At 36.9% G+C, this 14449-nt stretch overlaps 1 long non-coding RNA gene across 1 annotated transcript in view; it reads left to right on the top strand.

Moving 5' to 3' along the window:
- The window catches only part of LOC135410636 (uncharacterized), a 372288-nt gene that overhangs the window by 232772 nt on the left and 125067 nt on the right, over positions 1-14449 (top strand). The gene's annotated exons all lie outside the window — the stretch shown is intronic.

Below are 14449 nucleotides of genomic sequence, written 5' to 3'. Positions count from 1 at the left end.
TCACAGAAAGTTTGTTAAATATCAACTGTCACAGTTTAAAAAATACCATTAGATTTGACAGACTGAAAAGTGACCAGACTGGCTTTTCCAAGACTGAAGAATGTCTTCTCTAGTGAAAAGGCATATCACATAGTTAGAATGTTAAAGCAGAAATTGTGCCTTATTTTTGTGACATTTTCTGTCTTGTATTTATTTTTAGTCTGAGAGCATTCAGTGAGCAGTAAACAGAACAATTACTTACTGTAACAACTCATTGATCACCTCACTGGTATAAGTGTCATGGGGATGGCAGAATCTCCAGCACTTGAAAACTTTCAATCAAAATAATATTTTGTTTTAAAGTGCTCCTTGCTCAAATCACTGTCCTATGGCTTTGGTTATGCTCGAAGTTACTTGTGCTCGAAGTTATTTGTGAGGGTTTTTTATAGATTTCATAATAAACACTGCAAGAATAAATGAACGTGTCATGAAGTGATACGGCTTAACTTCCATAGGAAAGCAACTTTGGGCCGCAAAGAAAATACATTGCATTGTTCTAACAAATGGAAAATGAGCTGTCCATGAGTCAGCACTACTATCTTTACTTACTTGATATGAGAAGTTTTTGAGTTTCAGGCTAGCTCTATGAATAAATATTCAATATAATGTCATCAAAGGATAAGTTAGCATTTTTGCAGTAAATTAAAGCAAATTTGACAGTACCCACATAGACATGACAGTGTCATAGTAACAATACTGGTTGCAGTATAGCAGGCCTTGAAGATGATTTTACTGATCTAGAATTAGACAAATGGTCCCAGACCTGTTAATTTTCCTATTTCAAATGTTTTCAAAACATTTATACTTTTTTTTTAAAAAAAGAATCCACTAACTTTTTAAATTTTTTTTTAATCCCAGGGAATCATGAGTTACCATCTGAATCTAGCATAAAACCTCCACTGCAGGACTATCTTTAATATTATTCAGAATCTCAGGCGCTGAATCCTGAAATTTATCAAGTAAGAGAAAAAAAACTTACCTTCAGAAAATGTCTTTAAAAGTATTGACAATGAGAATCCCAAGAGTAATTGATTTTACATTTTGAGAGACAAGTACCTTTGCAATATCACAAACCCAAGGTTCCCCTCAGATTGAAAGGAAATAGTTCAAAGAGCCAGACAAACTGGTAACAACACATGCATTCCTAAATGCTAGTTATCACCCTCCTTTCAAAGACATTTGAGAGATGGAGTGTGTTCCTTTCTTTCTCCTTTAAGATCAATATCATCAATCATACAAACAGGGAAACAAACTTAGAAATCCAAGTGTTTCAGCTGTCTTCCAGCAAATACCCAACCTTTCTTCTAAACTGACCAGAAATGAGTTGGCAGAAATTGCTGGTTAGCTCTAGGGCAGTCAGAGAGCAGGAGGTTTGTCAAGTATTAATGAATTCCACGTCCTTTTTGAATGGTGGAACATAAAAATCTATCTCAGTTGAAGATGTAAAATTGAAAAATATGTAATGCCAAAAGCCTGGAAAAATTATTGCATCTTTTATGTCACAATTCAAAGTACTTATTAATCAGTATTAAGAATCTTCACTTTGTAAATTAAATTTTTTTCTTTTCTTTGATTTCATGATAGATATGCCGTAAACAAATGAACACATCATGAAGTTACATAATTAGTTTCCCCTAATTATTTTATTTTTAATGGGTAGTCTAGTTGTCATTACTTCAAATATTTTATATGGTTTCTATTTTATAAATGGAATATTAGGGTGTCCTTACCGGGAGATGGAAGAGGTGCTGAATGAGCTGAAATCAGCTGATTAGGAAATCCCAGTGAGGCTGTAAAATGGAAAGTTGAGTCATAGCTTTTATAAACTGTTAGACTATAAGAGGGGGAATCATTTTGCCTGTAGGTAACTAAAAGTTTGTTTTCTAGGTCTGAGTTCATTACACCAAACTCCATTCTGAACTTAGTGGAGAAAAAAAGGAATCTCCAAAAATTTGTTCTGTTGATCTGTTTTGGGTGTCCCTTTTGACATGAATTCCCCTGTTATCTTTTCATGAGACAAAATCGTTCATATCAGTCAGTAGCTCTCCAGATGAATCTTCCTCCATGCCTGCACAGCAATTTACCAAAGCATCACACAATTCTCATGGCCAAGATCAGGATTAAAACTGAGATATTTCAGCACATACTATGTTCTGCACTCTGCCAAAAATGGCAATAGGTATTTACATTACATCACAGTATGTATTTACATTACATTACATGCAATGACTTGTGGGGTTTTTTATACACTTGCCACTGAACCATTTTGACCCCTCTTTTTGTTACAGAGCTCCCAGGAACCCAGAGAGATTTATTGGCTTGTCATTTAATGAAGAACACTGGAGAATTCAGATGTTCATGAAAATCTGCCTTGAGAAAACACTTCTCTGGGCTCTAAACCACACTTGAGCCCCAAGGAGAAATGCAACAAGGACAGACACAGTGAGACATGTCTGCCAAAAGTGATCACCAGGACACAGACACAAAAGAAAGGAAAAAAAATAATTCTGTTAGTTGCTCTTGGTGCTCAGGACTAGCAGTTTTACGTCAACTGGGAAACATGAAGAATGGAGAAGTGGATAGAGAAATGAAGAGGTATGACCAAGGCCTCAAATACTTCGAGTGCCTGAGGAAGCTTTCAGCTCTATTCACCATCCTGCTTTAATCAAACAAGGATCAGAATCTTCTAAAACAGTAAATTTGAAAGTAAAAGGGACACATATTTCTCAAATTACAAAATATATAATTGGAAATGATTTCTCTAAAATCTTGGTTGTCAGCTGAGAAAATATACTAATCAGGGAGAGTTCAGTCTCGGATTTTGATTTCATATAGAATATCAAGTTATAATTGCATTTACTTCTTTGACATAATTGAGAAGATTCTTACGAACTAGCTCCTTCAGTTCTATGAATAAATTGATTTTGATCAGGAACCTCTAAATATATAAATGAGAAAACAAATTCTGTTTAGTTCTTAAAAGCTTGTATTCCTCACAGGACTTGATTACTATGTTGATAGAGAGTTCATTTTGATCAACATAGTTATACATTATGAGAGAGCATGTTGAAAGTCTCTTAATGAGTTCTTTGAATTTCCCATTTGTGAGGCAGAAAATGGTCCAGAGCTTAGGACTTCTCAAGAAGGATGTGATATTTATTTATTTTATTCTCACTTATAAATAAAATAAATGGGGGGGAAAAAGGGTCATGGATTTTATGTGCCCTTCTATTTAAAGTTACGGAAACATACATTGATAACATTCCTGATTCAAGTCTCATAGAAAATCTATTAAATAATCTTACTTTGAATAACCATGGTCACAGCAGAATGGGTTGTTCAATAATTATAGGAAATTATTATTTGTATAGCAAGCAGGGGAAGCAGCAGCAGCCATCATAGGCACATTTTAACCAGGTAATCTCCTCTCAGTAGCTCTAAAGGAAGCCCACAGAGATAGAAGGTGACCTGATATAAATTGCTGATGTAAAGAGACTTAAGAAAAAACCCTTTTACTAGGCCTGATTTGACTTTTCCTTTCAACACATCAAACTGATAAACCCAGTTAAAATCTGCCTTGGATGTCCAGGGTCATAAGAAGCTTGGTGTCATGTCAGGACTTCATAGTGAGAGTGAAAAAGTGATGATTTTCTGTGTATGATATTAGTAGTCTGCAGCAGCTGTGTAGTGAGAATATCCAGGAGAGTCTGGAATTGCGTGGCTGTGAATCAAAGAAGAAAGTAGGATCTTCCTCTGTTTCTACCTTGACTGGTACCAAAAAGGGTGCTCCAAGGTCTAAGGACACTCTCAGGAGCCAGAATAAAGTTGTCTTTGTGGCCTACATGAGTAGATAGTAGAGATGCTACTGTCAAAGGGATCAGGCTTGGTGACTTTTACTTTCACAAATAATGCCTGGTCTCTGGATTGATTTGGCTTTGCCCATTTGTTCACTTTGGGGTATAGGCACAGTGATGACAGCACACAAACCTCGTGGGAGCACACAGAACAGGAAGGTGAAAGGAAATTGGTTCTTCTGCCTGCTCAGGGTGGACACTCAGAGGCCACCACAGGGATAATTTCTGAATTGGTGTGACCAGAGATGTTCAGTCACTGCATTGCCAGCCAGTACTGTGCACACCTGAGTTTCAGCATGCAGAAAGCTTCCAGGACTCACCTGTAGATGTAATAAACTGTTGGATTTATGATATTTCATATCAGCTTGGTAAATTCTGATTGCTAAAAAAATAATGATCTTGACCATTTTCACACTACTACAGTCTTGTTATATCTCTTAATCACTTTGATAAAGGGCAATTTTCCTTGTTTTTTTTTAGTGCAAGAACCAGATTACATTAACCTCTTAGACAGCAGAGCTGCCACAAGATTCAGTACCTGTGACTCTACTTTTTCCTTTTAGGACTGAGAAAGTATTTCTATCTTCTACACAAAATTCTTAAAGCAATAACAAGCTTAGCTTTTTCTTTCTTTTCTCTTCAATGACATTAGTTTTTAACAAGGAGAAAGAGAGAGCTAGTATACACTTATAGTGTCCCTATAGAGTTAGCAAATTTTCTGGATTAGATATTGCTTAGATGTTTAAACTAATCATTTGAGATGCCCTCCACAGAGTGCTCTTGATCTCATGAATAAATTAAAAACTAAATTAGTTCTTTTACCCTGATGTTTACCAATATTTTTTGTTTTCTGTCTGCATCTCTTTAGTTAGCATTTGTGCACTACTTAGTTTTGCAGGCAAAACCAAAAAAAAATGTAAACTGTATCTTTCTCTAATGCAAAACAGTGTCTGAATTTTATTTTATGTGCTAGACAGCTGGAAACCTGTTTATCCCTGTGGAACAGCTATTTTTGAACAGCTCTGCAGATTCAAGTGAATAAAAAGAACTTTGTCACACATAGGGGATGAGGTCCGGTACTAAACCAGCTTCCCTGGAAAGGGACAGCCAAAGTAGCATTCAAAAATCAATTCAGTCCTCTGTCTCCTGGGTTGTTCTTAAATCTTTTTAATTCTTACAACACTTTGAGCCAAACAAACCTGCTCAAAACAGGAGGCTGCCTTATGAGTTGCTTGGAAACTCTACAACAGTCTGCCTTGCTACCTGCCTAACCTCAATCAACACTCTCCCTGTTCTGGGACTTGTGAGTTAACTTTAAGAATCAGCCTTATCTCCTGCAGTGTTCTCTCAGAATAAGTCTTGTTCCAGGGACACAAAGCTCTTACAACCCTTTGTTAAAAAAAAAAAAAGTAATATTTAAAATAAAAAAAAAAGAAAATAGGGAATAATGCACTGAGAATGAGACACAAGGAATACATTCATGCAATTCTCTTGGCCATTAAAAGATACATTTTTTTAAAGGGAAGTCTCTGGCCTCTCTTTAAATAAGTGACAGATGATCAAATCTACTAGGAGAGAAAACATTCTTAATTTACAAATTAACTCACTTCAGCTGGTCTTATATAGTGCTGATCTAGAGTGTTGTTCTCAGTGTCCTATTGCTCCTCAGCAATAACTCCACCCTTCAACAAGTCCCATATTACATATGTTAGCAGCTTGGGGATACTTCTGTCTGTCTCAAATCACCTGAATGCCTGTATATGGACAGGTAAATGTAGCTCTGCCAGTGGGCTCCAACTCTGGACAAAGAAGTTTAGAGAAAAGTAGGCGGTACAAGCAGTGGAGACCTAGACAACAATCAGTCAGGCCTGGAAAGCATTTAGCTGACCTGCTCTGCTACAGGCTTGAATAAGTTTCTTAAATTTAAGCATCCAGTGCCATTTTTTAGGCTCTTCCATATCTGAAAATTTTGCACAAAGCTGATGAAAACTGAACGCAATGTGCTTATGTGTTTCATAAGACACTAAACAGCTGAATCAAACCTGGTGTCTACAGTTGTCAGCAGTGAATCCTCCACTACCTTCAACCTTCAATCAAGTGAAGTTAATTGCCTTAGTAATACAATTTATACAGTTAAATCACATGTAGAAACTCAAAATTTAACATGTACTTACATCCCACTACATTCTGTCAAGGTCTTCTGACTTCTGCAAAGAAGACAAGTTTAATGGAAATATTTCCATTTTTTTCAATACATTTATTTACTTCTTGTGCCTATTTGTTATATTTCAGAAGTCCATTTTCCAGATTTCACTGGTAGAAAGTCTTAGTTCATTTCTTGTTTCTGATATGTAATTGATGTACAGGGTTTTTTCTGTTGTTTTACTACTTACCAACCTGACTTTGTCCACATGAAGAGAAAATCGAACCTGTGTTAACTAGAACTGCATTCTTTATATATACCTGTGAAAAAAAAAAAAAAAACCAAAACCAAACATTATTCTTAGATCTGTTAGCATAGATCAAAATTTTAAAGGTCAGGTGTGTAAAGGGAAATTATAAGATTAGCCTGAAGTTTGTAAATTATATTTCTTTCAAAATAAAAAATAAGATGTGTTATTTCTGACAATGTAAGGATATCATGCCCTGGAGCATCCACTAAGAAGGCTTATAAAAAAAGGTGACCTTTGGACACTTCAGACCATAAAGCTATTCATAGCTTAATACTATATCACAGATTCTGCTAAACCCTGAAAAAAGACTAAGGAATTTGTGCACTGTAAAAGATTACAGAAGATGAAGAAAGCACTGGGTTTCCTAATTGACTTACTGTGAGGATCATTTCAAGTAAAACAGCAAGATGACAATTTCAGATAGGTAATCTCATCAAATCCACAAGCAAGACTCTAGCATGCAAAGCATATTCTAAACTCAATTTCATTGGAGGCAATATCTCATGAATATGAAAATACAGAATAAAACTTTCCCCTTGCATAAATCTTGCTTTTATTAACAATTAAGTAAAGTCAGTAAAATGTCCTTTCAGTGGGTCTCTCCAGAGCAAGTATTTGTTAGAATTGTAATTGACATTTTACAGACACATTTTCCTTTTTTTTTTTTTTTTAAATTGGCTGCAACAGTTCACTGCAGTACTGGTCATGGTCTTGAATTACATTATGGAAGGTAATTGGCATAGCATGCCAATATACTCCGTTCTATAATCAATTATTTGATGAATTCAATGCAAAAAGCTTACTAATGATTTGAATAAAGACAAGTAAACACAGGTATTGTGTATTGTGGTTTTGTTGTTTTTTTTTTAATAGGGTTGAAACTGATGGGAAAAATACAGCTAAGCACAATACAAGTGTGTTTTACAGGGCAATTGTTGCACAGTGATATCTCTTTCCCAGTCTGTTTGCTGTGCCTGTGAATTGTTATCTTATACTTGAGGAATCTTGCTGTGGAAGACGTAGAAACATTTTTAATTTTTTTCAGTTTGCTGCTGTCTTCCCTAAAAGAACAAGAGATGCTAAACAGAAAAGATACTTGTATACTGACAGATATGTACAGGAGGAGACAAGAGAAGAGTCAAACCTGGAATAATGTGAATGAATTTGTGTTTTTCCTTAAATATTTCCATTTAACCCTATTGGTAGTTTCCTTCTTCAATCACTAAGCAATAGCTTCCTTTATTCCACTGTTATTAGGTACAGAGTGGCCTATTATGCAATGTTATTAAAATATTTCATGGTAAGACAAACTTTGCCAGTTAGTTCTGAGCTTCCTGGAGGAGATCCAGGCTTCAGAAAGTTCCTTTCTGTTATCATCAGTGCCAAAACACAGAGGTGGCACAGGATCAATTTGAGAAATACAGTACTGTGTTTTTTTCTGGAGATAAGTACACATTTTCCATCTGAGTCTCCTCAGAGGTACTCAGAGTAACCAGTCACCAAAGCCAGCATTGAGGCATTTTCCACTGCAGAAAGGAAAGGGCAAAAGCAAGATAAATGTGATAGAAAGTTTTCAGGAATGTTCTTTTTGATAAAAATAGTTCCTGATGCTTGGATGATTAGAGTGTGCTTTCATTTACAAACATGGAAAATATTTTAAGAAGATAAATTTATTAACACTGAATATTTCCTTACAAAAACTGTGACTGTGTCTATATCAGTGGACTGGAACTTGGGGTTCAACTCCTGGACCTGCCAATGGTGTGAAGGAAGTCTATAAAAAGCTGAATTTTGAAGCATCTGTTCTGTAATTTGGGGATTTTCAGAATATATAGATAGTGTTTACCATGTCTTTTATGAAGCACAAAAAATCACAGTATTTTGGAAATTTTGCTACTGAGATATGTTAGAAATGACCTCGGTGCCTGGCAGGGTTATGGAGCAGATCATCCTGAGTGCAATCACACAGCACCTTCAGGATGGACAAGGGATTAGACCCAGCCAGCATGGGTTTAGGAGGGGTAGGTCCTGTCTGACCAACCTGATCTCTTTTTACGATCAGGTGACCCACCTGGTGGATGAGGGGAAGGCTGTGGATGTGGTCTATCTGGACTTCAGCAAGGTCTTTGACACTGTCTCCCATAATATACTCCTGGAAAAGCTGGTAGCCCATGGTTTGGACAAGTGTATCCTCTCCTGGATTAGGAGCTGGCTGGAGGGTCGGGCCCAGAGAGTGCTGGTGAATGGAGCTGCATCCAGCTGGCGGCCGGTCACCAGTGGTGTTCCCCAGGGGTCTGTGTTGGGTCCAGTCCTGTTTAATATCGTTATTGATGATTTAGATGAGGGGATTGAGTCCATCATCAGCAAATTTGCTGATGACACCAAATTGGGAGGGAGTGTCAACCTGCTGAAAGGCAGGAGGGCTCTGCAGAGGGATCTGGATAGACTTGAGAGATGGGCTGACTCCAATGGGATGAAGTTCAATAAAGCCAAGTGCCGGGTCCTGCACTTTGGCCACAACAACCCCATGCAGTGCTACAGGCTGGGCACAGAGTGGCTGGAGAGCAGCCAGGCAGAAAGGGACCCTGGGGGTACTAATTGACAGGAAGCTCAATATGAGCCAGCAGTGTACCCAGGTGGCCAAGAAGGCCAATGGGATCTTGTTCTGTATCAAAAATAGCATGGCCAGCAGGAGCAGGGAAGTGATTCTTCCCCTGTACTCTGCGTTGGTGAGGCCACACCTTGAGTATTGTGTTCAGTTCTGGACCCCTCAGTTCAGAAAGGATATTGAGGTGCTGGAGCGGGTCCAGAGAAGAGCAACAAGGCTGGTGAAGGGACTGGAGCATAAGTCCTATGGGGAGAGGCTGAGGGAGCTGGGGTTGTTTAGCCTGGAGAAGAGGAGGCTCAGAGGTGACCTCATCACTGTCTATAACTACCTGAAGGGAAGTTCTAGCCAGGTGGGGGTTGGTCTCTTCTCTCAGGCACTCAGCAATAGGACAAGGGGGCACGGGCTTAAGCTGCGCCAGGGGAAATTTAAGTTGGATATCAGGAGAAAATTCTTTACAGAGAGAGTGATCAGGCATTGGAATGGGCTGCCCAGAGAGGTGGTGGATTCACCATCCCTGGAGATTTTTAAACGCAGATTGGACGTGGCACTGAGTGCCATGATCTAGTAAATGGACTGGATTTGGACCAAGGGTTGGACTCGATGACCTCGGAGGTCTTTTCCAACCCAATCGATTCTATGATTCTATGAAATTGGAATCAGTTAATATGATAGGGCTATCTGAAGCATAAGTATATCCTGACACAAATTACATTTAAATTCAGTTTTGAAGTAGTGAATATGGAACAACAAAGGCAAAGGGTCTCTCTAAACTTAATATGAGGTAACAAGTAGCTTAAAAGAATGTGTTAATCTTTTAAATCACGAAAAAGTGTTTTCCTTTGATCTTCATTTCATTAACTACCTTTACTTTTTCTGATTTATTTTCTTCCCATCCTCTCTTGCTTTTCCTGTTTTTATTTTCACCTGCAATAAGAACTCAGAATGAGGAGTTTGGTCTTGACTTGCAGGTCTGCAATATTAATAGGCTTAAAAATCAAGCAGCACAATTATGCCCACTCCTCCTTGAAGTGATCCTACTGTGCAATAAGTCTGGTAGATGATCAGTGGTCAAGACTTGCAAAGAGTGACTTCCTTTTACCCAGAGTATAATAATCCTGCTCTACATGGGACTTTGTAGCTTACTGGAGAGTACACTCCAGTTTCAGTGTTCCCCAGACTTGTTTAGGTTTTTATTTGCAAGGATTCTGAAAAGCTGATCTGGAAAATACCTTACTGATAATTGTTGCTTTCAGAAAGGAACACGGTTTGTTGTTGTCAGGTCTGATTAAGATCATCACAAACCAGACGAGTCAGAATTAAAAAAAAACCAACAAGTTAACACAGATCAGGCTAAAGTTCTTGACTGTAAAGTAGGAAATTATGCAAGAAATGCACACAAAAAGGAGACTGTATATTTCAATGTCTGAACCAAATGTCTGCCACCTGTCATTCAGAATGTTGCTTAATAATTTCCCAGAACCTACTTAGTCTTAGCTGCCATTATTCCAATTGTTGTTCAGGGTTATTAGAGTGCCATTGTGCATTAATTCATGCCTAAAACATTCCTGTTCCTTTCAGTTTTTATTTCTTCCTTACTAGATTAAACTAATAAAACTTTTAGTTCTAGTATATTTACAATCTTTAAAAAAAAAAAAATCTATTGAAATATAGTGTTCACCTGAGCAGAAATGTGCACACAGCACCTGTGACAAGTTTTCTTGCACCAAGGTCTTCTTCCTAGCAGGGAAAGCTGATGCTCTTAAAATCCTTCTGGCTTCTCTATTTCCAGATAATTTGTCTTAATCCAGAAACCTGTTTGAGGCTTCCTGTAACTGGGAATTCAAATCCTACCAAACAAAATGCTATAAACAATTTTCATGCTTTCACTATACAACACATTTTCATTTCTAGAGAGATTTCATGAAGTATAATGATACAATGAGAACTTTACTGCCAGCTCAAGTGCCTCACTTTTATTCATTTGTGATTTGGAGAATTTAAGGCTCTCACATGTTCCTTCTGTCATCATGCAATAGGTAGTTTAACATCATGCAATAGTTTAGTTTAACAGGTATGAATTAGTGGGGGTTTTTTTCTATAAACATTTCAGTAGAGAACATAACTAAACAAGCAAAACTTCTACAATAGTGTGATCTCCCCGGTATTTTACAAAACCTGCAGCTCACTAAAGGTTAACATTTTTGCTAAAAGAAAAGAAAAGGAAAAGAATGCAAAACCATCACCGTATTTCTTTCTTTCCTTTCCGATTTGAATAATCCTTTCTAAATCTGCTTCTTGATGCACTGATGCAAAATTCTAAGCTTCTTTTACCTGTAACGAATGTTTATTCCCTGGATATTTGTTTTGGGGAGTTTTGTGATGCAGAAGTTCCCATTTTTGTAATGACAGTTAGAATGTTGCTGAAACCTGGGATAATAGTATATCAATCCTGTTAATAAAATGCTAATCCTAGACGCTGGCCAGTTAATTGCAGCATTATCTGTAGGAGAGCATATTGTGTTCGTTCCTTAGTTCTTCCTTTCCAGTTATACTCTTAAGTGAACTGCTTCACCTGGTCCTGGTTGGCATTTGGATACTTTAACATCCAGACTCATCTCTCAATGTTTCTATAAGAAAATTTCCATGGGCCCTCCCAGATGTTGCTTAAAGTAGGTATATTGAATGTAAGCTGAAGTCTACACTCATTTGATCAGTCTCTGGAATATATTTCCTATATTAATTAGTAGAAAATGTAATAGGTTGAATCAGAAAAGGTCCTAGACCCTCTCTTTGCTTCTTCACTATGACCCAAGGGATTCTGGCAGTATTGCATGCTCAAATCCAAGGTGTGAGATATGCAACACACTAATTAGAGCACAAAATCTCTATTTTCATCATCTTACAGAGTTTTTTGGATGTTGTATATTCACTTCTCCTAGGTTTAGGGCTAACATCTAAGCATACATAACGTTGATGAGTTAAATCTCACTTTTAATTGCCACAGGCATCTAGTGGCTCCCTGTGGGATGCTTAGAAGATGAGACTGGCATTGCTGAGCTTCACAGCATTGCAAAAAGCTTTTGCAACCTTATTGGCTTCAGTATTCAAGATTTGTGGCTATTTTTTAATAAAAGACCGTGTACTAAGTACATCAATCCTAACTCAATGATTAAGAAAGCACAGGTTTCTCCTCTTCCCTGTTATCACAGTTGCCTCTAATTAAACCCACACTATCTGAACCTACTGAGTACTCCCTTGGATCATTTGATCACTGAGACACTTGTGTCTTTTCATTAGTTTTGTAGTCACCTGCTTTCCTGATCTGCTGCTCCCCTTAACCTTTTCCAGTTTAAAGGTAGGCTAAAAGATGTGAGGCTGACTAATTTACGTCCCAATTAAGTTTAGCTTTCTTCAATTCCTGTGGAGTACTGATCCCTCATTTATCTCTCTTTCATCTTGACCTTTATACTTCCCTTATGTGTTGACCCAGAAAAGGGATCTTTGGGCAGAGGTGCTCAGCCCCGTGTGAATTCTGCAATGAGAGGTTGCAAACATTGTTTCACTGGAGCTATAGTGCTAGAACATTGTGGTATGCACAGGTGCTTGCAGAAAAGGCTGAGACACTAAAACAAGAATGGGTATAATATTCTTTTAAGGAAAAGCATTGGTGTGAAGAAAGCTCATCAGGCAGCATGGTAGGAAATGTGCCTTAAGGTGACTTTTTTTTCTTCAGTGGCCATATGTTGTTTTAAAAACTCTTAGAAACTCCATAATTCTGTAACATTATGAAATCATGCATCGTCTGACATGGAAATCATTCTATATCATATAAATATATATGTGTGTATATATATATCTTAATTTTTTGTCTGAATAGCATAAAAACGTGGAATTTTTTCTGCTGTGAAATGAAGATTTATGAGCCAACTTGGATCAGGAGACTGTTCTGAGAATGTTTATTTTCTTTGACTTAGTGAGATTTTGTGCCAAGGCTCAGTAGTTTAGATTTAACATTGAAAGGACCTCTTGAAAGGAGCATAGAATACCTCTTTTTAAACCAGGTGTACTCCAGAAACTATCTGTTAAAATATCTGCTGATGCCTGATATCTTTGCAATATAATTTGGCATCAAATTATTTCTTAAAAATGTTGTAACTATTTTTGAAGAGTCATCCCAAAACTTTGTTCATTTTTTGACAGAACACCAAAATAACTGGAGAAACTAGACAGTTCCTCAGAGGAAAGGGACATTGTCTCAGAAAATTCAATTTGCACTCTTACTCAGCTTTTGACAAGCAATTACCAGGTATAATATATGAATTAAAAGCATACCGTGAAAGCATGGTAGCAGTTGTATATGGTGATGACTGAACTATTTTTGATCTGAAATTCACATATTATCTTTTAAATATTTGTCCTAGTGACAAGGAAGAATTCTATCTGATAGGGAGCATGGGATCATGTTCAGTCAGTGCTACTGATTAAATAAGTTTAATTATTTCAAAATTTAATTCCTAAGTTCAAAGGCAAAACCTGAGCTAAGAAACTAATGTGTTGTTACACAGAGAACTTTAACCCATCTTATCACAGACATTTTGTAAATGATGCAGTCTTGGAATTAAAAATCATTATACAGTGAGTTTGGAGTGTTGCAATATGTACATATAATATTGTTTACATTAGTTTCCAGAATCTGACTAGTGAATCTAGTTGATGAACACTAAAGAACCACAAAGATGACCAACTAATCTGCATAGAGGACAGGTTGCAATGAATGTGATAAGTTTTTCTATCAGCCTCTCATTTTAAATATAATTTCATATCCCAAGCTGTGTTTCAAGTTGTTTGTCTTACTAAAAGTTAAGGAATTAGCACTTCAAATTCATATGGTAGCTTCTACTTGCAAGAAATCAAACAACTTTTTAAGTTTTCATTGTCTTATTAATTTTCAGGCGACAGTACTAAGGTTTGTGGCATCTGGCTTTGTGATCTGAGTCTGGAGTTCAGATCACAAAACTGTATTTTTAGAAGCAGTAGAATCAAATTCTTTCCTAAAGCCTTTATTCATGAAGATTGGAAAAAGGATACTCTCCACTGCCAACAAAAAGGCTGATTACATTTTCCTGGTTAGGTGAAACTGATCTTTACAAAGAATGAAACAATCTAGTTCAGCACATTATCACACAAGCTACGAGGTTAAGAAAGACTTCTTCACTCATATAAGATAATGCACATAAAATTAAATCTTATCATAAGCTAGAACAGTTCACACACCCTGTTATAGTCAGGGAAAGGAATAATAAAGAGTAGTTGTTCTTTATCTGTTTCAAGGAACATCAAGTACTATTTGGGTAGTAATTTCTTGCTTATGCAATCATTCAGCATATTACAAATGTAGGTGGACCTAGACAGGGTTCTATAATAGTTTCAATAAACTCATTGGAAAATATTTAATTGCTAAATAAATCTGAAAAAAAAATTGCGTGATTAGATTA

Source organism: Pseudopipra pipra, chromosome 3 (genome assembly GCF_036250125.1).
Source record: "Pseudopipra pipra isolate bDixPip1 chromosome 3, bDixPip1.hap1, whole genome shotgun sequence".
Classification (NCBI taxonomy): Eukaryota; Metazoa; Chordata; class Aves; order Passeriformes; family Pipridae; genus Pseudopipra; species Pseudopipra pipra.
Note: the sequence above shows the minus strand (reverse complement) of the source record. Positions and strands in the feature narration are given on the sequence as shown.